Source organism: Hyperoodon ampullatus (assembly GCF_949752795.1).
Source record: "Hyperoodon ampullatus genome assembly, chromosome: 13".
Lineage (NCBI taxonomy): Eukaryota > Metazoa > Chordata > Mammalia > Artiodactyla > Ziphiidae > Hyperoodon > Hyperoodon ampullatus.
This window is the reverse complement of record NC_136926.1, coordinates 38020403-38047236: the sequence shown is the minus strand read 5'-3', so window position 1 is coordinate 38047236 and position 26834 is coordinate 38020403. Positions and strand designations below refer to the sequence as shown.

The 26834-nt window shown below is 40.3% G+C and overlaps 1 protein-coding gene across 1 annotated transcript in view; it reads right to left on the bottom strand.

Annotated features, from left to right (window-relative positions):
- YES1 (YES proto-oncogene 1, Src family tyrosine kinase) overlaps nucleotides 1-26059 on the bottom strand; it is a gene marked incomplete at its 3' end in the record, with an annotated part of 78539 nt that extends 52480 nt beyond the window's left edge. The window contains exon 1 of the mRNA XM_079717583.1: nucleotides 25939-26059. The remainder of the gene's footprint in view (nucleotides 1-25938) is intronic.
- Between the last annotated feature and the right edge of the window lie 775 nt (nucleotides 26060-26834).

The following is a 26834-nucleotide window of genomic DNA, read 5'->3' as shown; positions in this document are numbered from 1 at the left end:
AGGGAAATAAGCCAGTAAGAGTACCACCTTCCTCTTCCCTAACAAAGGGAAGTACTAGCCTTGGAGGAAGAAATAAGAATGGGCAGAGCTGGCCTGGCTCTAAGTGCTGGAGGAGAGAGAAGCACTGTAAAAGGTCCGAGTCCTGGTAACAGGGCTGTGGTTGGCATTACGAGCAGCCTGTCTGGATGACACTCTGGACCCAACTGTTCTTTTAGTGTCCCCTGAATGGGAATTCAGTAGGAAGCTGGTCTCAGCATAGCAATTACCAAAATCACAAGGACTCAAAGACGGGAGACTAAGTGGGTGGGTGACTTCCTTGACAGCATAACACCAAACACGGAGGCATTTTCCTTTTTTCCCTCTATGGAGTGAGAGGGAGGGGGGCTTAATATAGGAGTACTGAATTTGGGTGACACATGCAGGAGAGCTAAGGAAATCTGAAATAGGACCTTTGTCTCTTGTGGTTAGCCCAGAAAATATTCTGCAACATACACTACGATAAAAATGTCATCATTAATAAATCCTCATTATCATGGATTCCATATTTGCAAAATAGCCTGCTTGTTAAGATTTATTTGTAACTCCCAAACCAATGATAATTTATGGTGTTTTAGCAGACACTTGCAAACATGAGCAGAGCTATGAAAAATGAGTTGCGAGATCCACACGTACCCAGCTCAGGGCAAGCAAGGCTCTCACATTGTAAACTAGTGTCCTTTCCACAGTCTATCTAGTGCCACTTTCTTTTCTTTTTTCTTTTTGTGTTTTTGTCGGTGATGTTACTGTTTAAAATAGTATCCCAGGTGTTGCTGCTGAAGCGCTGTCCTCTCTCTAAACACAAGAAGGCTGTGATGCACCTTATGGAGAAAATGTGTGCTGGATAAGCTTCATTCAGACACGAGTTATAGTGCTATTTGTTAGTTCAGTGTTATTGAATCAACAATACACATTAAATAAGGTGTGTTTTTAGTAGTTTTCTCCCTACTTGTTGAGCCTTCTAGGGCAGACTTAAGATGTATTACTGGAAGGAATCTTAGTTTTTTCAGGAGAGCTCAAAAAGAAGGCTAAATAACTGTAAACTTGGTGAAATCTAATTGTATTTCTCTGTTTTGCTAAACTATTTGCCTCCTCCAAAAAAAAAAAAAAAAAGGTGTGTTTTTAAATAGAAGCACACATAAAACAGATTATACATTTATCAGCTGACAAAACGTAATCAGAGGCTCACAGGGACCTAACCTTGTATTTCCTCTAGGAGCAATGGTTCAGTATTCACTAAATCAGTGTTCAAGGTGACTTTCTAGAACATAACTACTGCAAATAATGTAAACTGACTGTATATAAATATTTTGATAGAAAAGACTTCCATAAGCTAGTCAAAACTTGTGCTTTTTGAAAACTGATTACATACTGCTAAATTTCCCTCAATAAATTTTTTAAAGGAAAAATCTAAAATGCTGTACTTTTAAAATGTATAGCTTTTTGTTCTGCTTTAAAATTATATCTTTAAATGTACTAAAGCCCTCCAACAATTTCTATACCACTTTTGTATTTTTAAGTGAATTAAAATTCATTGAAACGAATTGTTACATTATATTGTTTTGCTCCAAATAGAAAAGTATTGAATTTGCTAGCCATGTATTTAGTTATCAATTACTAAAACAAAAATCAATAATTTAGCAAATCAAGAACAAGTAGTTAAGACATTCTTTTTTTTGTATATCTAATACTGTGCACACCCACTACATTTCAAAATGCTTTTCTGAATAAATGAATGAGCAAAAGAAGTAATATACACAAGGTAATATACCAAAAAGTAGTCTGATTAAGCATGTAGGGTAAAATAACTAATGAATTTAATCATAACCTAGTAATAAATATATTTCTCTTAATTAGATGACAATGATAATTTCAGAAAGAGCTAACACTTACTGAACAGTTAGTGTGTTATAGCCACTGTTCTTACCACTTAAAATGAATTATCTCATTTAATTATCAAAACACTCTAAAAACAATTACTGTTACTTTCCTCATTTACTAATGCAGAACCTGATACACAGAGGATTAAGTAACTTGTCCAAGGTCACACGGCAAGTGCGACAGTAAGACTCCAGACCTCCAGTGGTTTACCACTGTCAAACTGAACATCTTTAAAGCTTCAAGTTGCAAAAATGGGTCTCTATTTTCAATTTTTCCATACCACCTGCGTGATAATGGTTTGAGGTACTTATTACAAATGAAGATTCCTGGCTCTCAGTCCAGGTTTACTGAATTAGAATTTCTGGAAGTAGAACTCAGGAGGCTACACCTTAACAGACATCTCAGGTGATGAGCAGGCACTCATTTTTAAGTAATGATGAGAGCCACCATTTTTAAGTATATGATTGACCCCTTATTCCTATGCTCCAAGCATACCTATTTACTATAACCAGAAAGCATCTTGCTTTCTCCATCTTTTCTGTGTCTTTGTTCCTATTACCAGCTCCCTATGGAATGTCCATTTTATTTATCCTTCAAAACCTTCCCAAATCTTACCTTCACCTGGCCTCTCCTGAATGGGCCTTTCTCTTGATCTGCCATTGAACTTTAAGACTCCAATACAATATTTCTCTCAGGTTATCTAAAGAAGTGGAATACTTAATTGATAAACAAAAAGGAGAGTTTCCTTTTTACCTCCTAAAAAGCTTTATTAATATGGTGCCCTGCCTGGAGTAGATGTAAATTTTTTTTAAGTTTGCTGAATTGAATTACAGATTCTTTTCCCCATCAATGTTTAGGACTTGACCCAAAAGATAAATATTAGTCAACAAATTAATGTTTGAATCTGGTTTCTTTAACCAAAGGGAATGGAGATAAAAAGACCGTAGTACAAAAAAAAAAAAAAATCACCCTAAGTAAAAATAAATTTAGGGCTTCCCTGGTGGCACAGTGGTTAAGAATCCACCTGCCAATGCAGGGGACACGGGTTCGAGCCCTGGTCTGGGAAGATCCCACATGTCGCGAAGCAACTAAGCCCATGCGCTACAACTACTGAGCCTGCACTCTAGAGCCCGCGAGCCACAACTACTGAAGCCCACACACCTAGAGCCTGTGCTCTGCAACAAGAGAAGCCACCTCAATGAGAAGCCCGGGCACTACAATGAGGAGTAGCCTCCGCTCGCCACAACTAGAGAAAGCCCGCGTGCAGCAACGAAGACCCAACGCAGCCAAAAATAAATAAATTAAAATAAAAGATAAACTTAATCCATAATAATTAACAAGATTAATTTACTAGTTAGCTACATCTCCTTTAATCTGTGAAGACTGATAATGCTTATGACCTCAACAACTGCTCTAGCCTCAAATTGTCAGTATAAGGTAGGTGACAAGAAAACAGCAGCTATATGAGAAAGCTAAAATGCATGTTCACCATTTCCAGACATTTCTGACATCATCTTATCAATTCAAGGTGGCAACAACAATTGATAATATCGTTTTTCTGCATTATTATTTAGCAACTGCTATTACTCCACTTAGAAATAGGTAGGAACGTTATAGACACGAGTAAATGAAAACTTATAGGAAAATAAGATTTGGTACTTATCACATTTTTATATAGTCAAGCTCCAAGGACCATATCTATATCATAAAATCAAACAGATCTACATGACATATTTTCTGAAGGACTTCATTCCATTTACATTTGAATTTCCAAAGAATGTCAATTTGCCTGCTTTGGCTCTTGGGAGTAAAAAATTAATGTGGAAGTAGTGTGAATGGTTTTATTATAGTCCAATGGAGCTGTCACATTAAAAGGAGACATGAAGTTTTTGGCCTCTCACCTTCCGAGATGGCCCACACACTGTCTATGGAGTGTGTATCTCCGTGATTAAACCTTCTTTCATTAAAAAAAAAAAAAGGGAGACATGAAATTTTTAATCAAAGAAGAGTTGATGTTTTCTTTCTTTCTACTTTCATATTACATGAGAAGCCTTTTACCTTAGGCTATAAACGATCACAGTCTTTAGTTCCTTAGCATGACCTAAGAATCAAAGCCAGAACCTTGGTACAATATTTCTGAACTGTTCCTTACTTCTGTGCTATACTATTTCAATCCTGAAGTCATTTTTAAAAACATGTATGTAATAACTATGGGAATATATGTCAACATTTAAAACATCTTATTAAAAAGTTAAAAGACTGCATTTGATTTTTACGGTTTATCATATAAAGGAGTACAAGTTTCCAACCAGAGCCACAAAAACTGTATTAGAATTGGTTAAGATTTTTTGCAATACTAATACTGTTTTGTGCTCTTACCAGAATATTACAGTAGTATTAGCAGTATTTGCTTGCTTAGAGCAAGTATATAAAAAAGGTGGGTTGTATTATTATGGCCCACATTTTATAGTATTATTTATTTGAGGAATGGGTATTTAAAATTCCATGAGACAAGTTACCTATACATGCATAAACTATTTCTGACTGGAAACAATTTTCTCCTGTTTATCATTTTTGAGTATTGACAACAGAATACTATATGCTATAAAGCCTAAAGAAATGGCACACAAGAGTGTTTTTTTTCAAGTTTTCCTAAATAAGATGAATACAGAAGATTTTTCATGATCCAATATCTTGTGTCAAGGAGGAAATGCAAACTGAAATTATAAAATAAAAAGAATAACAACTTCCTACCACATCAATGAGCTATAGCAAAGGTTGTATTCAGAGCAAAATTCATAGTCTTACACACCTATTACTAAAAAGAAATACAAATAAAATTTAGGGAAAAACAACAAAGAAACTCAAAAAGAGGACTTTTACTTGTAAATCATACTGAGATTTCTTTTCCTGTTGTTTCTAATTAATTTTTCTTTTAATTTTCTTTTATTTCATTATTATAATGGAAAAACTTCCAATGTGATTTACAAATAAAAATCAATGAAATAGATAAACCACTAGATTTAATCTTAATCAAGAAATGAAAAGGGAGAGTACACAGTTTTAGGGGTGAAGAATGCTAGAGCAACAGAAGATTTGAAAAAACTATAAACGGGAATTTAAAAAATGGTTTAGCAATCCGATGAAAAGGATGACTATCTAGGCAAATGGAAATTAATAAAATTAACTCAGTTAAAAGATAGGAGACCTAAATAAATCAATAAACATGGAAAGGGTTTAAACCTTGTCAAAAATTCAATCAAAAATTGTTAAATATTTTATGGGTAAATTATCTGACACCTGTCAAGAATAAACTAGTTCTATGCTCTTTAATCTCTTCCAAAGCATACAGAAAAAAGTTTCCTTATTTTTTTTTTTTTACTGACGGCCAAATCCTGACAGTTGGTTTGGGGTCTCTACAGAGCCAAGAAGTTGGGGAAACAAGGGAAAGATCTAGTGAAGAGTTCCTGAGTCAGGTGAATCTTCGCACTCTCTGGGACTGCTAGCAATTATCAGTCCCTAGCAAATTAAGAGTTTTTCTGAGGAAGCAACAGCACTGAAAAGCCCTTAAAATACCACAGCCACCAAGGACCAGCAGCAGTATGCTCTTCTAGCCCACCACCAGATATTTGATCACTGACTTAGTATTGTTTTTTAGTTTTTTAGGTTTTTTTTTGCAGGCTTAGAGAATTTTTATTGAGAGTCTCGGACAGCCTGGAAAACGCAGTGCAAATAATAATATATATTTTCTACTTTTTAATCTCAAAATATATCTAATTTGTCTTTTGATTTTTCTAACCTTTTGATATAGATTTTTCCTAAGAGAGAAGTCCAGGCCACCTGTCTTTTAGGGATGCAATTTTCTTGGTTGTAATATTTTTTCAACAGACATTCTGGATAATCAAGAAACCTCCTTCCCAATCACTACCTACGTTACTCAAAAACTCTCCATATTCATTCATTCATTCAAAAATACTTACTGAGAACCTAAGAAGTGGAGATATAGCAGTGAACAAAACAAAGTCCCAGCCCTCATGCAGTTTGCGGTCATTGGGAATAGTAACAGACAACATTAGGCACTTACTATGTGCCAAGCACTGTTCTAAGTACTCCTGCACACATTAACCTACTCAATCTTTAAAACAACCCTGTGAGTTAAAGGCTTTTTCTTTTTACTTTTCCTTTAAAGGTGAGAAAACTGAGGCATAGAGATTACGTAACTTGCTCCAAATCAAAGATAACTCCCAGGGGCTTCCCTGGTGGCGCACTGGTTGAGAGTCCGCCTGCCGATGCAGGGGACACGGGTTCGTGCCCCGGTCTGGGAAGATCCCACATGCCGCGGAGCGGCTGGGCCCGTGAGCCATGGCCACTGAGCCTGCACATCCGGAGCCTGTGCTCCGCAATGGGAGAGGCCACAACAGTGAGAGGCCCGCGTACCGCAAAAAAAAAAAAAAAAAAAAGATAACTCCCAGGCAGCCTGGATCTAGAGCAATGCTATCCAACAAAAATATGATGTGAGTCACATATATAACTTTAAATTTTCTAGTAGCCACATTAAAAAAGGTGAAAAATAGGGGAATTCCCTGGAGGTCCAGCGGTTGGGACTCCGCGCTTTCACTGCAGAGGACCGGGGTTCGACCCCTGGTCGGGGAACAAGGATCCCACAAGCTGCGTAGCAGGAAAAAAAAAAAAAGGCGAAAAATAAACAGGTGAGTTTAACTTTAATAATATCTTACTTAACCTAATATATCCAAAATATAATTTCAACATGTATCAACAAAAAAAGTTGAATTATTTTACATTCTTTTTATCATATTAAGTCTTCAAAATCTGGATGTATTTCACACTTACAGCACTTTTCAACTGCTCAACTGTCCCATGTGACCAGGAGCTACTTGACATATTGTGATTAACAATAAGAAGTATGTATTTGGTTTTCCTCCCTATCCCTAGCCCAGAGCTCCTAAAACCCTTGGAATTTCCTGACGGATAAGAGCAATAAAGGTGAAGGAACACCTTTTGTTATTCACAAGTCCCTGAGTTTGTGTTAGTGGTAACTAGTAGAAAGCCCCTAGGGTGAACCCACCAGTGGGTTGAGTGGTTGGAACTTTCAGCCCCACCACACACTCCCACCTCAGGGGAGGTAAGAGGAGCTGGAGCTTGAACTAAACACCAACGGTCAATGGTTTAATCAGTGAAGCCTCTGTAAAGAGGCCTCCATAAAAATCCTAACTGAAGGGGTTCAGAGACCTTCCAGGTGCTGAAGAGACCTGGAGGTTCTGGGAGGGTGGCTTACCTGGAAGCCCCACACCCCTTCCCACATACATTGCCCTGTGCATCTCTTCCATCGCCTGTTTCCGAGTTGTATCCTTTTATAATAAACAAGTAACCAAGTAAATAAACTTTTCCTGAGTTGTTAGCCATTATAGCAAATTATCAAACCCAAGGAGGTGTCATGGGAAATCCCAATTTACAGCAGTTGGACAGAAGTTGTGGGTAATGTGTAGACTCACTATTTGCAACCTTGGTATTTTCATAAGTAATGAAATAGAGATAAATGAGATAGGAAATTTTAGGTGAACTCTTAAGGCATAATTATGTTTTAGGTATGTCTATTTAAAAATAGATTCTGGGCTTCTCTGGTGGCGCAGTGGTTGAGAGTCCGCCTGCCGATGCAGGGGACACGGGTTCGTGCCCCGGTCTGGGAAGATCCCACATGCCGCAGAGCGGCTGGGCCCGTGAGCCATGGCTGCTGAGCCTGCGCGTCTGGAGCCTGTGCTCTGCAATGGGAGAGGCCACGGCAGTGAGAAGCCCGCATACCGCAAAAAAAAAAAAAAAAAAAGATTCTCCAAGGACTTCCCTGGTGGCCCAGTGGTTAAGACTCCACGCTTCCAACGCAGGGGGCCGGGGTTCCATCCCTGGTCAGGGAACTAAGATCCTACATGTCACGTGGCGTGGCCAAATATGAAAAAAATAAATAAAAATTGAAAATAAAAATAGTTTCTCCAGACTTTTGGTAACTTGAAACTTTAAAGTTTTGCTAAATTAAGTTAAATGATGGGAATTCATTGAATATCCAGATCATTTCAAATAAGAGAAAATACTGAAACATTAACTGCTAAACAAGTCTATATCTACTTTTGTCTTCTTACGAGAGAAAAACTAAAGATGTCTGGGTTTATTAGACACATCCTGTACCACGTTGAGGAAAGAAACTATGTTATGAGAAACTAACATAATATTGTAAATCAACTATACTTCAATTAAAAAATTATGCTCTGAGGAAATGTATGTTTCCAGAGGTTATAGAATATGTTCATAAAATTTGCCAATGGGGAAATGGTGGTATGACAAACAGGCCACAATGGCTTACTTCTTAGTTTTCATCAGAAATTAAGGTTTTTAAGAGTTGAGAATTGTAATTAATGTAATTAAAACTAAAAATTAATATGGAAAACATCTTTGTATGCAAGGAAAAAGAAGGTATAAGGAATGGAAATGCATTTTGTTAAAGGAAAGAAAGTAGGGGACAAATTAATATGGATACAGACAGTTGCAGAAGATTTGCAAGAGAAAATAAAGAATCCATAGAAAGGAATTCTATGGGACTTCCCTGGTGGCAAAGTGGTTAAGAACCCATCTGCCAATGCAGGGGACACGGGTTTGATCCCTGGTCCGGGAAGATCCCACATGCCGCGGAGCAATTAAGCCGTGTGCCACAACTACTGAGTCCACGCGCTGCAACTACTGAAGCCCACATGCTCTAGGGCCCATGTGCTGCAACTACTGAGCCTGTGTGCTGCAACTACTGAAGCCCACGCACCACAAGAGAAGCCACCACAATGAGAAGCCTGCACACCACAACGAAGAGAAGCTCCCACTCGCCGCAACCAGAGAAAGTCTGCATGCAGCAACGAAGACCCAACACAGCCAAAAATTAAAATTAAAAAAACAAAAAAAGGAATTCTATGTGTGGTCAGGATTAAAATCAGAATGAATTTAATTGAGTCAATGAATTTTAAGATTAAAGGTAATATGGTACAAAACTTGAATATGTTTTCTTTGTTAAGAGAACAAATTTTTTTGTGGGGAATACTGAGCTGCTAACTTTCTTTACCTTTTAAGTAATTTGTTCTAACTCTCTATATTTACTTTTGAAATCTTTTATTGTCACTTTGTTAAGTGAATAAGTATTGTTTCATGGTGACCTATGATCTATTTGACCAAGTGTTTTGAAAGTTGGTATGCAACATTTCCGTTCCCCAAATTGAGGCAAGAATACACCCTGTTTCAGCAAGAAGTAGGCAGAGCAGTTGTTGCCCCATTCCCTGAAAGATTTGGGGAAAGTTAAAACAGGAGTGGGGACTGAAACCAAATTCCCCTAAAACCAAGTTCCATTACCAAGTTTATGGTTAATATCTCTATCCAAAACTTTATCCCCTTTCTTGTTCCCCCTGACCTCAATGCAGTGCTAACTGAACACTAATCAACCAGAGCCAGATGACTAAAACTGCTGATGCAGATATCATCAGTAATATACAAACTCAGGTCATTTCTCCAGGGCAAGATGAGCTAACAGACCCCCGAGCCATGGACCACCTGGCTGGGAGAATCATAAACCAGAAACATCCTGACTCCCAAAACTATGACTGAAAAATGTCACAAGACCATGGTTAATCCCAGCCTCTTTGTTCTTCCCCTTTAAGAATATCCCTAACTCAAAGACCAAGCTGGAGTGGGCCTGAGGCTTGTCTCCCACTCCCCTGCATGGCACCCTGTAACAAATCCTTACTTTGCTACAAACTCCTGCTGTCAGAGTTTGGCTTTCTGCACTGCAGACACACAAGCCCTCTGCTCAGTTTCAGAGCCTGGGACATCTTAACACCAAGAAAATTAAGTACTACTCAAAACATGATGTAGATATATCAAAAGTGTACAGGAACCATCTTGAAGAGGCTCTTGCTGGCTAAATATAGGATGAATTTGAGCATCAAAATGAATGACACTAATAGATTATAACCTGTTGACTAAAAAGAAAATCCAAAAATCACTCTGCTATAAATAAATGAGGGAGAAGGGAAGATTTTCTTTCAGAATCCCAACTAATAAACATAGAAGGAATTACACAGTTAGAAAAGTATTACTTTGCAGCCATCATTTCAATAATCAATTCAGGCAAGACTCATTCATGGAGTCTAAAACTATTTTCCCACATATCACTTATTAATGAAAAAGAGAAAAATGCTAACTTTACAGTGGAGAAACCTGACAGATATCACTTTACCTAAGCAGAATTAACATTGCTAATAGTGGGACAGACTAACAAGGTGTGCCTCCTGATGGGCTATACCAGGAACGACACAATACCCCTGATATATCAGTAGTATTCCTGCCCTAATTCATAATCTCAATCTAATCACGAGGAAGCACAGACAAATCCTCAGTGAGGTACCCTGTACAAAACAAGCACTCTGACTTTTCAAAAATATCAACATCATGAAAGATAAAGGCTAAAGAGCTATTCAGATTAAAGGAGACTAAAGAGACATAACTAAATGCAGTGGGTTACATTCTGGATTTCTGTTATAAAGGACACTATTAGGACAACTAGAAAAATTTTGATTATGGACTGAGACATTAACTCCTTAGGGCTGCTGTTTAAAAATAAGTAAATATGCCTTCCCTGGTGGTGCAGTGGTTAAGAATCCACCTGCCAATGCAGGGGACACGGGTTCGAGCCCTGGTCCGGGAAGATCCCACATGCCGCAGAGCAACTAAGCCCGTGCGCCACAACTACTGAGCCTGTGCTCTAGAGCCCGTGAGCCACAACTACTAAGCCCATGTGCCACAACTACTGAAGCCCGCACACCTAGAGCCCGTGCTCTGCAACAAGAGAAGCCACCGCAATGAGAAGCCGTCGCACCACAACAAAGAGTAGCCCCCGCTCGCCGCAACTAGAGAAAGCCCGCACGCAGCAACGAAGACCCAACACAGCCTAAATAAATAAATAAATAAATAAATAAATAAATAAATAAATAAATAAATAATTTTAAAAAGGCTTAAAACAACAGAAATGTATTCTCTCACAGTAATGGAGGCTAGAAGTCCAAAATCAAGGTGCCAACAGGACCACGCTCCCTCTGAAACTCTGGATAGAATCTTTCTTGCCTCCTGCTAACTTCTGGCTGTGGCTGGCAATCCTTGGGACTCCTTGGCTTGCAGCTGCGTCACTCCAATCTCTGCCTCTGTCACATGGCATTTTCCTCTTCTTATCAGTACACCAGTCATACTGGATTAGGGCCCACCCTAATTCAGTATGACTTCATTTTAACTTGATTACATCTGCAAAGGCCCTATTTCCAAATAAGGTCACATTCACAGATATTGGGGATTAGAACTTTTGGGGGAACACAATTCAACCTACAACAATTGTCTATTAGATAACTGTTTTATAGTGATGTTAAAATTCCTGAATTCGATTGACTGTACTGTCGGTGTATAAGAAAATGTCCCCGATTTAGAAAATGTACACTGAAGTAATTAAGGGTGATGAGAATGATGTCTGCAACTAACTTTCAAGGTGGGGATGTGGGGAGGATACCCACACACATATACAAGAAGGAACTGACAAAATCAAATGTGGCAAAATGTTAGCAACTCTTCTGTAACTTTGAAATTATTTCCAAATAACAAGTTTTTCTAAAACCACACATGAAATAATACCTATGAATAAGCTTAACAACAAATGTTCAAAGTCTATATTAAAAAAATAAAACTGTGGGATATAAAGAACCTTAATAAATGAAACAAACCATTTATTTTTAGATAGTAAGATCCATTATTATAAAGGTGTCCATTCTTCCCTAAATAAATCTAAATAATTAACATTATCTAGATCAAAAGCACAATGTTCATATGGAAAAGTAAATGCATAAGAATAGCTGAGAAATTTTTAAAAAAAGAAAAATGAGGAAATTTGTCCCACTAGTAATCACAACCTCATGGTTAAGAGTATAGGCTCTGGAGTCAGAGTTGGTGACAGTCCTAGCTTGTAACCTGAATAAATATAACTTCTCAAAACCTATTTCTTCACCTGTAAAAATAAAGATATTGAGAATACTTAACTCAATTGCTTGCTTTGGCAGCACATAAACTAAAATTTGAACGATACAGAGAAGATTAGCATGCCCCCTGTGCAAGGACAGGCACATTTGTGAAGTGTTCCATATTTAAAGACAGAAAATCCTTTCATTAAATAAGATGGCTACCGGTCAGAACATTTAAGCCAGATTTTCAAAAGAAAAAAGAATACCTAACTCTGGGTTTTGTGAGAAATGAATCAGGTAAAATATGTTAAAGTATTTACCACTGTGACTGGTACACAGGTAATACTCAATACGCATTAGCTGCTGCTCCTGCTGTTGTTATCGGGGTCATGATCAACCTCATCATCAAGCTACGTGGTACTGGCATAGGAATAAATAAGTAAATATCGGGAAAACAAAGAGTGCCCCAAAACAAGCCTGAGAGTAAAAGAATTTGTAAATGCTAAATGTGGCATTTTGAATCTGTGGTAAGAGATTTAGATTTAATAAACAGCATTGGTGAGTTCTACCATCTGAGGAAAGAAAAAAGGAATTGGATCCTTATCTCACAACATATATAAGTTTCAGAGTAAACAGCTAAATTATTTGTAACATAAAACAAAACAAAAACCTATAAATAGAATTTTAAAAATTATTGTCAGCTGTGGAAAGTATTCTTCGAACACAAAATTCAGAAGTTACAGAAGGAAAATTATTTGTAATACTTTAAGATAAAAGAAAAACATTAAACAAAATAAAGACAAGCAGAGATATGAAGTGTTTGTGACATAAAGGATTAATATCCATTGTACAAGAAGAATCTGTAAAAATCTATAAGAAAAAGACAACCCAAGAGCAAGATTGGCAATGGTTATGAGCAAGCACAGAAAAATGCACAGTGGACTTCAACTGAAAAAGCAAATAAAAATAACTTTGAGGTATCTTTGTTCATATATATAACTAACAAAAATAAAACAATGTTCACAGATATTATGGGATAAACACAAATGCTTATCCCATACTCCAGTTTAATTTTCCTTAAAAAAAAAATCCAGAAATACATAAAAAGAGCTTTAAACCTGTTAATATCCCTGACTCTGAATACCAAAAAGATAAAGCAAAGTCTATAGTGCCATTAGAAGACTTACTTACGGAAAAGGGAAAATAAAAGAGCAAAAAAAAAAAAAATTGGAAAAGGAATCACTGACCCTTGCTGTTAGAAGGAAACTAAGCTTTATCAGGTCCGACCACTCACCAACACAGGAAAGTACCACTGACAGATGATCTAGAGCCAGTATTTACTCAGACTACAAAGAGGTGGTTCACAATTCAAGAAAGCACTGCTGGACAACTAACTGTTAAAAATTACTTCTCTGTAACATTCCAATCGTTTATAAATGGTAACTGTTTAATAACTGTTACAGAATCTTGTCCAGATTCAAAGGCAACTTTCAGTGTCTGCATTTATTAAAATTCACCTTTTAAGGCATCATTTAATCATTTTTCTTTCTTTTTGAGATGTCTGTCTCTATGATTTTTTTTTTTTTAATTTTGTTTTTATTTTTGGCTGCGTTGGATCTTCATTGCTGCACGCGGGCTTTCTCTGGTTGTGGCAAGCAGGGACTACTCTTCATTGCTGTGCACGTGCTTCTCACTGCGGTGGCTTCTCTTTGTTGCAGAGCACGGGCTCTAGGCGTGCGGGCTTCAGTAGTTGCAGCACGTGGGGTCAACAGTTGTGGCTCGCAGGCTCTAGAGCACAGCTCAGTAGTTGTGGCGCACAGGCTTAGCTGCTCCGTGGCATGTGGGATCTTCCCAGACCAGGGATCAAACCCTTGTCCCCTGCACTGGCAGGCAGATTCTTAACCACTGTGTCACCAGGGAAGTCCACCATGATTTCTTTCTATTACCGGTGGGGTCCTCGGAATATCAGAAATGTCTTTCAGAACCTTCAGATGGAATTCTTCTGGACCTAGAAGCCTGAAATCAGTCAAAGCTAGATGCCCTCTTACTATCTACTATCTAGTTTCTTATACTTTTTTCTAGCTTTTCCATTCAAGAGCATCCTCTTGTTACAGAAGTTAGGAGATTAAAAAGAAGACATGCTAGCTGTTTCTTATGATCTATCATTTCGACTTTCTGAAGTTGTGGATCTGTGGCTTCTTTCTTCCTTCTGGCTGTGATTATCTCGAAGAATCATCTACGTTGTCATTAGTTTTTCCTTCTTGTAAGCATCAATCATCCTAAAAATCCTATTCATCCTCTGACAACCTAAGAGGCTCCTGACTCTCTCTTCTACTTGACCTTTATTATGAGTTCCTCCTTCTGACTTAAGTTCTATTCATTAAAAAAAAAATCAAAAACAAATACTAAGCCCCAGTAGGAGTGGCTTAAGGGGGTGGGGGGAAGGGGAAGTGTGAGGTGAGACTGGGGAAAAGGAGGTTTAGCTCCATCATAATTTCCACCTGCCACTATTCCCCACCAAATTCTTTGATATGGCTATACTGTCTTTTCTCAATCACTAAAAGTGCTATCTAAATGTATTTAGATAAAAGCCCCATTCTACTCTGACCCCCTTCCCTACCAGGGTGCTTCTCAAACTTTTCATATAAAAAAGCCTGGGGAGGGGCTTCCCTGGTGGCGCAGTGGTTGAGAGTCTGCCTGCCGATGCAGGGAACGCGGGTTCGTGCCCCGGTCCAGGAAAATCCAACATGCCGCGGAGTGGCTGGGCCCATGAGCCATGGCTGCTGAGCCTGCACGTCCGGAGCCTGTGCTCCGCAATGGGAGAGGCCCCAACAGTGAGAGGCCTGCGTACCGCCAAAAAAAAAAAAAAAAAAAAGCCTGGGGAATTCATTCCTTTAGGTGGTATATTGCCCATTAGAATCTTAAACCATCACTGTTAGTACTAATAATATTGTTGCCCGAATTAAGAAAATACCACCTGTGCCCACACCTTTCAAATAAATATTCTAATCATGTTTATACAACTAAATAGTGTATTTCCATATATATAACTCATTCAACTACTAGGTTACTTGCTGTTCTCTTCTGTGGCAGAGACAGTTACGTTTCCACTAAAAATGCCTTCTCCCCTTCTATGGTGTAAAGCTGTCACTGGAAGGCAGCTGCCCTGCCAAGGACTATTTGTCTCAGTTCTACCTACAACCAGGTACAAGCATATGACTCAATCAGTGTAAGGGGAAGTGATGTGTGCTACAGTTTTTAAGAAGCATGGCTGCTAGAGATATAGTTAGAGACTACTATATAAAGAAAAGAAACCCACTTATTACTTCTCCTTAACATTTACGAGTCACTGCTAAATCAAATCTCAGTTTCTTCATCAGACTCAAGTAGAGTGTTTATCTGAATTCATCCTGAGCATTAATGCCATTGTTTAGCACTGGGCCTGCCACTCCAAGGAGTCTTGAGGCTACTTACTGCATGAGTTTTCAGTGAGAAGCTGGCTGCTGACACTCCTTTCTCCTAAGCCCATGGTAAGCAAATATTGCCAGCGAACTGCTGTACTTGCCCAGATTTAAAAACTATTTAATATGTGCCTACTATGTGCTGTTGTTCTAGATACTTGGGATAACTTCCTACCCTCGTGGAGCTTACCTAGTGGAAGCCATTCTAAGCTCATAGAGTTGGCACAACAGGGTATTTTATATATTTATTTTTTGGCTGCGCTGCATGGCATGCGGGATTCTAGTTCCCCCAACCAGGGATGGAACCCGTGCTCCCTGCAGTGGGAGTGTGGACTCTTCACCACTGGACCACTGGGGAGTCCCTGGCACAACAGTGTAAAGCCTATCTGCTAATTCTTATGTAGACTCAATAAACACAGGCAGTGATGGAACTGTTGGCAGTGATGTGTGGAGTTGTACTGCGGATATTCTATGCGGGATAATAATGCAACAAAATCAAGCTGTATTCCCATAGAAAACAATGCTCCAGCTTATAAGAGAGGACAAAGGGTACATTCTTAGATACAACGGAAGAAATAAAAGGAAGCCAAAGAAGAAAAGGCTTCTAAGGTGGTGAAGGAAATCACTGTCAATGCAACTTGACACAGTGGCAAAAGAGTAGCAAACAAAATTTCCATTTAGAGCTTTAGATGAGGCTCTTCATGCAGAGTGAGGAATTCATGGAACAATAAGATTTAAAGTAACAAGCCAGGGCTTCCCTGGTGGCGCAGTGCTTAAGAATCCACCTGCCAGGGCTTCCCTGGTGGCGCAGTGGTTGAGAGTCCGCCTGCCGATGCAGGGGACATGGGTTCGTGCCCCGGTCTGGGAAGATCCCACATGCCGCGGAGCGGCTGGGCCCGTGAGCCATGGCCGCTGAGCCTGCGCGTCCAGAGCCTGTGCTCCGCAACGGGAGAGGCCACAACAGTGAGAAGCCCGTGTACCTCAAAAAAAAAAAAAAAAAAAAAAAAGAATCCACCTGCCAATGCATGGGACGTGGGTTTGAGCCCTGGTCCGGGAAGATCCTACACGCTGCGGAGCAACTAGGCCCGTGTGCCACAACTACTGAGCCTGCACGCCACAACTACTGAAGCCCATGCGCCTAGAGCCCGTGCTCTGCAACAAGAGAAGCCACCACAATGAGAAGCCTGCGCACCGCAACGAAGAGGAGTCCCCGCTGGCCGCAACCAGAGAAAAGCCCGCGCGCAACAACGAAGACCCAACGCAGCCAAAAGATAAAATAAGTAATAAAAATTTTAAATAAATAAATAAAAGAACAAGCCAATGTGGAAGAATTCTACTGGATTTCCTTAAGAAGGAAGTGCAGCTTTGAATGTTGGGGAGTCTATGCCAAGGTGCAGGAAACCACCATCCTACTGACAGAGCAAATCAGAAAGTGTGCTCTCTTTCTGCAGCATGTGCCTGAAACATGATAGAGGACAATTTAGACAATACAGAGCTTCCATCTACTTCTACTAACTCATCTAGGAATAAATCATATACTTAATAGAAAAGAAGGCAATATTGCACAGAAGGAAAACTGATGTGACCATAAACTATACATATGTATATAAATATATATGGGGGGAGGCTGACTATATACATACAGACTATATATATACTTTACAAACCCAAACTTACAAAAGAACCACATTTACTCCAGTTGAGTTAGAGTAATAACCCACTTCTGCATGCTCCTTTGTTCCTTTGATGAATTTTTTCTTTTTGGCTATGCCACACAGCTTGTGGGAGGCTTGTGGGATCTTGGTTCCCCGACCAGGGATTGAACCGGGGCCCTTCGCAGTGAAAGCGTAGAGTCCTAACCACTGGACCGCCAGGGAATTCCCTGATGAATTAAATTTAGATAGGAAAAAAACTTGATTGGAAAAACATGCAAACACTGTCTCTGTAATGTGGGCTGTAGCTACAGTTTCGTTATTGTAATAACCCAATTTTTTAGCTCATATAATAGTTGACCTCGACACCCATTACGAAATATGCACCACAAAGCTAATTCCATTAAAAAGAAAAGTGTAAGTGTTGAAAATTCTCAGCCAGATACAAATGTACAATTTAAGGAAGAAGGAAAAAGATAAAAAATCGCCCTTCCCATCATTGCTCCTTATCCCTAAGGAAGGTGTCTTATAGGAAACAGTCTTGCTGTCAGTTATTCAGTCACATCAACAAGTCATGTAACCTTATCAAATTACATATACTTACTGATCCTCAGGTTCTTTGTGTGTAATAAAAGCCTATCTTATGCATGATTCCTCTGTGGTTTTGGAATGCCATTTCAAAGATGTAAGTTAAACGTGAAAATGTATATGAATGTATAGCAAAGCATCTGACATAAAACAGGCTTTCTTGGGACTTCCCTGGTGGTCCAGTGGTAAAGAATCCGCCTTCCAATGCAGGGGATGGGGGTTCGATCTCTGGTCGGGGAACTAAGATCCTACACGCTGCAGGGGAACTAAGTCCCCACACCACAACTACTGAGCTCGCGCGCCTCAACGAGAGAGCCCGTGTGCCGCAAACCACAGAGCCCACGTGCTCTGAAGCCCACACGCCACAACTAGAGAGAAGCCCGTGTGCCAAAACGAAGAGCCTGCGCTGCAATGAAAGATCCCGCATGCCGCAACTAAGACCTGATGCAGCCAAAAAAAATTTTTAAAGAAAATAAATAAAATCTAAAAATAAAAAATAAAACAGGTTTTCTTCCGTCTTTACTCAATACCTAACAGAAGGAGTGAATGGGTGGGAAAAAGAAAAAAGGACACAAAAAAGAAAATTATAAACTTCATACTACATTCACTTCTCATTTTTCCTCTTCTACTCTCCTCATTTTTGTTTCTCATTCCCCATCTTTTGACCTGTTTCCATTTCTCACACTGGGTCAGGGTAGGAAGCAAGTTTCACAGTGCCTAGCAAGCAGGTGGGAGGAACTAGGGAAGCTTCTGTCCTTAAATTAAGCTCAGAGTCCTAGCATCTTAATATGGAGCTCATAACAGTGATTTTTAAATAGTGAAAAGCAGGGAAGGTGGGGAGGGAGGACGACTGGCAAGGCTACACGTTATCCACTGTATAATCAGAGCATTTAGTAGGCCAAGTATTTCATTTGCTCAAAGAGCTCAGCAAATTAAAAACACACACACAAAACTTAAAATCAATCAGAACATATTTACCACAGAAACACTGTTATATCTTTATGTTAGGTTTTTACAGGTAAACTCTAATGGGCTGCTCAGAAATCTAACCAAAAAGGCTAACCTTACAAAAAGAACTTTTTCTGGGAAAAATATACTGATTTTCCACCTTATAGTTTTAGTTTCTTTTCTTTTCCTTCCTTCTCTTTCTTTCGACAAAATCTATTATGCAAACCTTAAAAAGCTAACCATTTTCAAATGCCCATGCTTATTTTGTTCTAAACGTTAACTACATGTATTAAAGAAAAATATCCTAAACAATTAGTCTGCGCTTTTGTCAATTAAAAAAGATGTTTTAATTAATGTCAGTGGCTCTTTTCCCGATACAATGCAGCAAAGCTGTCATCCAGTCATGACTACCTGTTAACTGACATCACAACTATGTGCTTCAAATGAATCATTCAGTCCTTTTCTAACTTTACTGCAAAATAAATCTGAAATGTTTTTTTAAAAGCCTTGCTTTCAAATGTGTTTTCTTATAGTAAAACTTCTGTATAGGTATTGTGGAGCCTGTGTATGTGAGTCACAAGTATCTGTAATGAACTAACATCTAGAAAAACATCAAGTCTTCCTGCCTAGAGAACTGAATTGGTTTACTTGAGGCTAAATCTATGTAGTACAAAGGGATTTACTAAAGCTTCAGATGTATCACACCCTAACACCATCAAAAATCAGAGAAGTATTCTAATGGATTATCACACTAAAAAGATCAATCCAAAAAATTTATAACAGCCTCATAATTATAGCCAGTTCCACCCAACTGTGAATTCCTAGAAGGTAGCAGTCATGCTGCAATCATTTTTATAACATCAAAACTGGCATACTATTTGTTGCACCACAGGTTTAATAAATGTCCACTTAATGAATGGAATACACTTTATTTGCCTGAGAAAGTCCAGGGTCAAGTCTGTGGGTCAGTTTTTTACACTAACTTTTACTTACCTGATATCTAATTGTATTTCAAATTCTAGACTCTAAAACATTTCCTTAAAATTTTATCAATATAAAAACTTTAACTGCAGTAGAGCCACATATTTAAATAAGGCTGAAAGAATATTAGAAAACATCTGGCCCAAATGTACCCCCGTTTCAAATGGTGAGACTGAGGCCTATGAAGTTCAGTGAATTGACCAAGGCCACATAGCTCTTCACTGTCACAAGTGGAATTAAAATCCAGATGGTCTTCTGCCTTTTAGTCTTGTCCTTATTACACCATGTTACCTTCTCTGCTCCTTTTCAAATGCCTGCTATTAATTAAAAAGTATCCATAATGTGAAAATACTAATTACATCAGAACAAATGTAAGAAATCAATAAACTTGGGACTTCCCTGGTGGCGCAGTGGTTGAGAATCCACCCGCCAATGCAGGGGACACAGGTTCGATCCCTGGTCCGGGAAGATCCCACATGCCACGGAGCAACTAAGCCCGTGTGCAGTAACTACTGAGACTGCGCTCTAGAGCCCACGAGCCACAACTCCTGTGCCCTCGCGCTGCAACTACTGAAGCCCACGTGCCTGGAGCCCGTGCTCCGCAACAAGAGAAGCCCGCGCACCACAATGAAGAGTAGCCCCCACTCTCCACAACTGGAGAAAGCCTGTACAGCAATGAAGACCCAACACAGACAAAAAAAAAAAAAAAAAAAAAAAAAAATCAATAAACTTGCCATGAAACAGTTTTAAATATTAACTTATGAAGCAAAAGCCACCAATTTTCTCCACCCCACCCCAATTTCTACTTAACGCTAAGAAACTAAAAGTTACATTAAAAAATTAGAGAAGCGACTAGCCTCTGTAATCAGTTTAAGAAAGGTCTACATATATTGTTAGGAACAGAAGCTGAAACCAGACAATCTTTAGGTTTCAGTGGTCAGTCTTTTCCTCCCAGTACTTCCTGCCTCCACCCCCACCAATAATTCAGCAGACATACCCTATGACCTATGCATTCTTTCACAGATTACATCAAGAAAACAAGGATTTCTTTTTCTTTTTGTCTTGGAATATATGAATATTATCACAATTATAATACTGTCACTAATACCATGATAGGATACCACCCCCCAAAAATTTTTTTTTAATTTTTGGCTGCACTGCGTGGCACCAGGATCCCCGTTCTTCAACTAGAGATCGAACCTGCACCCCCTGCAATGGAAGCATGGAGTCTTAACCATTAGACCACCAGGGAAGTCCCCCAGATGTACTTTTTTTTACAATCTAGGATCTAGGGCTTTCAACATTCACTAAAATAGTAAAAAAACACTTATTTAAAATAAACCTTACTAGAAACTAGTATAACTTCAACTACAAAGAGTTTCCAGTTTATGTTAGAAATATCAAAATGACCTTTAAGTTCACAGTTAAAGTTTAAAAACAGTTTTATAAAATCATTTTCTAGACCAAAACTTTTGAGGGTTAAAGATCTAAAGAACTTGTTTTAACATCAGCTTCTGAAAAAGTACTAAGCTACTTTTGTAAAATTTTACTACAGTTATACCTTAAAAACATGTTGTGTGTGGGGAAAGTCTGTATACATAAACTCATATAAATATACACAGAACCACATCCCTGAATACAACTCAAAAGGATTTATTCTATTAGGGACTGTTCTCAAAGATTCATATAAAACAGTTCCTTGAGACAGTGAGTACTAGGTCAAGTATATCACAGTCATGGAAAGAAATAATTAGAATGCAAGGAGAAATGTGCTTTGATACCAGCGTTCTGTGGGAGCACAGAGGAGGGGGTCAACACACCAATGTCTTGTTAAGTATGTGCCACGATAACAATGTGTACTTGTTAATGTTCAAGTGTATACAGTCTTCCGTACTTCTTCCTTCCTTCTGGTTACACCAGTTTGCGAGCTACTTCTCCCAATACTCTCTATTCCCCATCCCAAATTAGCCAAATCCTGAACCACTAAATTCCAAAGCCAGAACTAGCAATAGGAATTGTCTAGATTTTCCAACGGTAGTGGTAAACGAGAGGACAAGATGCTGCTGCTCTTTGCTTGGCACACTGAGCAACATTTCAGAAGCAGCAAAATTTGCCTGTGGCCTCTTCCAGTCTGGGACTTGCCATATAGAGCTGATGCTGTATCTGCGTTTGTTGATGTCCATCTTCTCACACCCCAGGAATAAAGAACAACAGGAAAAATAATCTAGGGTTCCTACTTGCAAAACCCCAGCAGTCACAGGGGATATGCCATGTGCAGCTAGTTCTAGAAATAATCCCTTTTGAAGGTCTTCCACTTCCTGGAAGAAAAGCAGGGAGTCCAAAGAACCTGCATATCAGCTCTGCCACCCGCCAAGCAACAGTAACAGCAGCAGCACTTCGAAGAGACACGGGTTAAAACAGCACAGAGTATATGGTATACGCTTCAGAGAACCTGAAATCACATATATACTCAAATTAGGGAAACTGAAGGGCACTGCTGTCCCGGGTTGGGGGGCGGTGCGGGGAAGCAGAGGCATAGCTCAGCCCATCAGTAACCTCACTGTACATTATCCTGTACTCTGAAATTACAGGATTTCCTTTCTTTCCTGGAGTGAGCTTCAAGATCTTAAAGAATAACACCAGGTAAACCTAACCCAGACCAGGATGTGTTGCTATCAAGTCTGCTAGTTCCAAGACAACAGTGGCGCTGCTGCAGCCAACGATTCCTTGGCACACAGGCACGTTAAAATGATCCTGGCAGCGGCATTGGCTCTTCTCTTTCACCCTCTGTTGTTACTCTAGCTCCTTTTGCTAAATCTGCCTCTGAGTTTAGACAGGAGCTGGGTGGTTCATAACCACCCAGCAGCTGTAGCTGAGCAATAGGCAGCCTAATTGTGTCGCCGGAGCAGCTGAGAGGAAGAAAAGAGAGACTACATACCCCACCATAGCCACACAAACCGCCGCACACACTACCAATCAGATACCAAGGTACTTTAACAGGAACAGATGATTTCCTTTAAAGAAAAGCAGTTGTACCTCGCTAAAGGAACTTGTATTTGTATTACAGACCTGTTTAAACGTGAACTGAAGGTGACCTAAGCCATGTAGGGTTCCGAACAATGGAAGATCTTAACTAAAACTTCCTGTAAATATTCACACAACAAAGCCAGCACCACAAACATCACCTTTGTAACATAACTGAAAGTTCCTGTGATATAAGAACTTGGTACAGCCATGATCTCCTCTTCAGCTCTACATTACCACAATGCAAAGCAACCACACCAACAACTAACACAGCAAGCCATTACACAAAGCAAGTAAAGTAGCATAAAGCAGCGATTCACAGCATTTTGGAAACTCTAACACCATAATGTCATTTGAAACAAAACACCATTTCTTTAGGTGCTATACGGCACATCTTCATAAAGTCTGAGTAAATGAAAACTTATTTTATGCTGAGAATTTTAAGACATCCTCAAGAATATCAAATCGCAGAATGAAATTACCAATCTAAAGAATTATTGTTCCAGAAAACTGAAAATGGATGAAAGACTTATTACCTTGATGCCATAGTTAAATTTTGAGTCTTAACTGTCATGTTACCATAATCTTCTGAAAAATATATTTATATATTTACATTTTATATATATAATTATACATATATTTATATATTTATATTTGATGACAGAACAGTGTTCCCTAGTTTAATAAACATATTTTGATTACCTACTATTTGTCATGTACAACATACAAAACTGAAGAGGATTTAAAGTTAGTTAAACCTGGTGTCTTTCCTCAAAATATTAACATAATTAACATGTTATTTACCTGTGAAAGTAGTTACATACACCAGCTGGTATTTCCCAGTTATGGTTTAATAGGTCTAATCCTGTTTGCAAAGGGCAGCCCAGCAGTATTCTAAAGTCAGTCACCAAATACTAAGTCCTTTAGCAAAACACCTTATACACTGTAAAGTACATTACACACAGGCTTCTTTAAAAAGGAAATAAAAAAAGTTTCACATAAACTAAAACACAGACACAGAAAAGCAATCATGGCTTAATGAACTATACGACCATCAGGTTAAAGAACTTTGCCACCACTTCAGGAGCCAGGTCCCAATCAAAGCCTCCTCCCTCCTCTTTTATCTTTACTTTTACAGAAATCACTTCCTTGAAGGTTTTTAAAAAATACATAGTTTTACCCCCCGAGTTTGCATTCCTAGATACCAGACCTTAATACTGCTCTCTAAAAATTTTTGACGTTAGGCTTCTTTTTTTAATATAATGCTAATAGAAACTAATAATAAATAACGTCTACGCTAAACAGACTCACTAGATTAAGAGCTAAACATATTTATAAAGAAAAATTACATTAATGAATTATTTACTGCCTAAAAGGATGCAAATTTGAACTCTACATAAACAACTCTTAAAGCATGTGTCGGTAATATTTCATTTACACTGGGTCCTTGCTATCTTTTAGAATATTTATTCTTTTAACATTACATACCATGAAGGAGATATATTTGCATAGACGTTGATTTTTCAGCTTGAGAATTCACTGATTAAAAAAAAAAAACTTGAACCATGTATTAATATTATACTTCAGCCATAAGACAAATTCCACCTATCCCAGAAGATAGGTCAAAGCTGTAATTTCACTTTCGGTTGAACAGAAAGGAGTCAATTTTGTGGTTTATGAAGTCAGCAAAAACGTACTGCAAAATTAAAGCTATTATAACATTATGGTGGTTACGGCAGAGTACATATTTTAAGAGCCCTTTTATACTTTATCCTGGAAACATGAATGTGAACTGCCTTGTACTTAAGATTCAGATCAAAGTCATTTGTTTTTTTTCAAATTTAGGACCCAATGAATTGTCAACCAGCATTCAAAATCTCCACTGAGGTTTAGCTAATGTCCAAAAATTAAAATACAATTACACTTCCTTTTCTTAAAGGGTCAACTATGGCAGGGGTCTAATATATTAGTAAAAACAGAACAGAACATAAATAATGAAATATAACTTTCTTACAGAACAGATGAAAATCTTGTATGTGACACATACAAGATCCTTGGTTTCTAATACAAGACACTCCTTCATTACCTGTCCATTCAAAATGTTTCCTGTCCACTGTGTGCCAACCATTGTGCTAGTTCATACATTAGATTTACCACATACTTTGCCTTAAATGCCTATAGTAACATGTACCTATTTAGTAATATTTTCCTTAGCGTGTAATTTAACCACAGATAATTTAACAGGATGGTTTAAACACACTTAGAATTATCAAGTTAACTTTGCCACTGCAATCCTGCAGTTGCAATGCACGAGTATACCACCATCATACACATGTATATGTGAGATCATTTATGTGAACACACATTCCGGTGGGAACATATATACACATAATAAATGGCTTGAACATAAAGTCTGATTCCAGTGGAGACTCAGCTTTTCATTTCTCTAACAATTTATAAATCGTCAGACCGTGTGTTGTGCCGTGCCTGTTTTAATTAATGAAGCAGAAAATAATTCTACCAAATCCAAACCATGTTGGGTCCCACACACTACAGAACAAAAGTTAAAGCAGTCCCTACCCTACATCGGATTTGATTTTCTAAGAGCTTCTTAAAACAGCGTTGCCCCATGCCCAATAAAGCAAAAGCTGGAAGCAATTATCAAGAAGAAAAACACACATTAAAACAAAATTTTCTGTAACACATGTGGACAGAGAACCGAACCAAATGGGAGGCGGAGCGTCATAACACTAAAAGTGCACGCTGAACAGCATATTTCCCAACCCCCAACCCAAAACAAAGGAAAACTTTAACATGTTGCGGTTTTCAATCAAACCTAGCGCAGCGAGAGGCTCACCCGCTCGCCCCCCCTCCCCCGCCCGCTCTCCCGGCACAGTTGCCACCCCGCGTCCGCCGACAGGCAGACCCCCGACCCCGGGGACGGGAAGGGGCCGCTGCTCCCGCCCCTTACTTCGGCCAAAAGAAACCTCGCCGGCCCCTCTCCGGGCGGCCAGCAAGACCTCAGAGACGCGGGTGCGGGTGTCCCGGCGCTCCCAGGACCTTGGGTCGGACTTGGGCGGGACCGGGAAGGAATGGACTGGGCGGAGACCGAGGCAGAGGGCGAGCAGGTAGCGCCGGGAAGGACACACGCCCGTCGGGCGAGCCGGGCCGGGGGAGGGGAGAAGTTTCTCCCCAACTTCCCGACTCGGAGCCGGCGGGGAGCGGCGGCGCCTCCGGGCGCGGGCAGGCGCCGGGCCTAGCGCTGCGGGGCCGGGGTCGGCCGCCTCCTGCTCCGCCCGCGGGGCCCCGAAGCGTCCTTACCTGCGCTCCAGCGGCGCTCGCATGAGTCGCCGCAGCGGCGGCGAAGGGTGGCGGGGAGGGGGCGGCGGGCGGAGGGGAGGCCCGTGGGGCCCTCTCCGTCCTCCACCTCCTCGTCCCGGGCGACGAGCGGCAGCGACGACAGCACAGCCGGCCGGGGACTCGCTAGTTCAGGAGGGAATTCCCGGGCTCCCCAACCCCACGGCCTCACGCTCCACCTCCTCCCCACGCGGTGCCCGCCCTCACTCCCGGCCCCGCCCCCCCGTGTAGGGGCGGGGGCGGGCTACCTGCGCGCGCGGCCGCCCGCTCACCGGAACTCGCGCCGCGCCCGACCGGGCTCCCGCGACCTCGCCTTCCGACGCCGGCGCGCGCCCCCTCGGGTTGCGGGCCGCCCTCCAGCTGTCCCGGTCGGCGGCGAGACCGAGTCACTAATCCCGACCCAACATGGCGGCGGGGTCCGGGGCGGATTCCCGAGGCGGCGCAGGCTGAGGGGGCGTGAGGAGGAGGCGCTTCTCCACACGGAAAGCAGGCCCACAGCGCCCCCTCCCCACGCGCGGAACCTGCGGCTCGGCTGCCGCGGAAGATAGGGTGGGGTGCGTCGGCCTTTCTCCTTTCGCCTCGCCCCGCTCTCTGTAGTGCCGAGGGCTTTGTTTTCGTGGGGGAGTATAGGAGCTTGGGGGGTTGGCTGTTTGCTCTTCAGTACTATGCTTCCGCACCCTTTGTCGTGGATAGTAAAATCTCAGCCCAGCCAGGGGGGTGTTACTAACACCCTCATCACCAGCCTGATCGCCGTCCAGAAACACTCGCGTCTGGCCTCCTTCCGATCCAGGGATCCTGTCCCAGCCCCAGGAGCTTCCTGTTGACTGTAGGTCGAACCAGCCTTGCCGGGAGAGGGAACC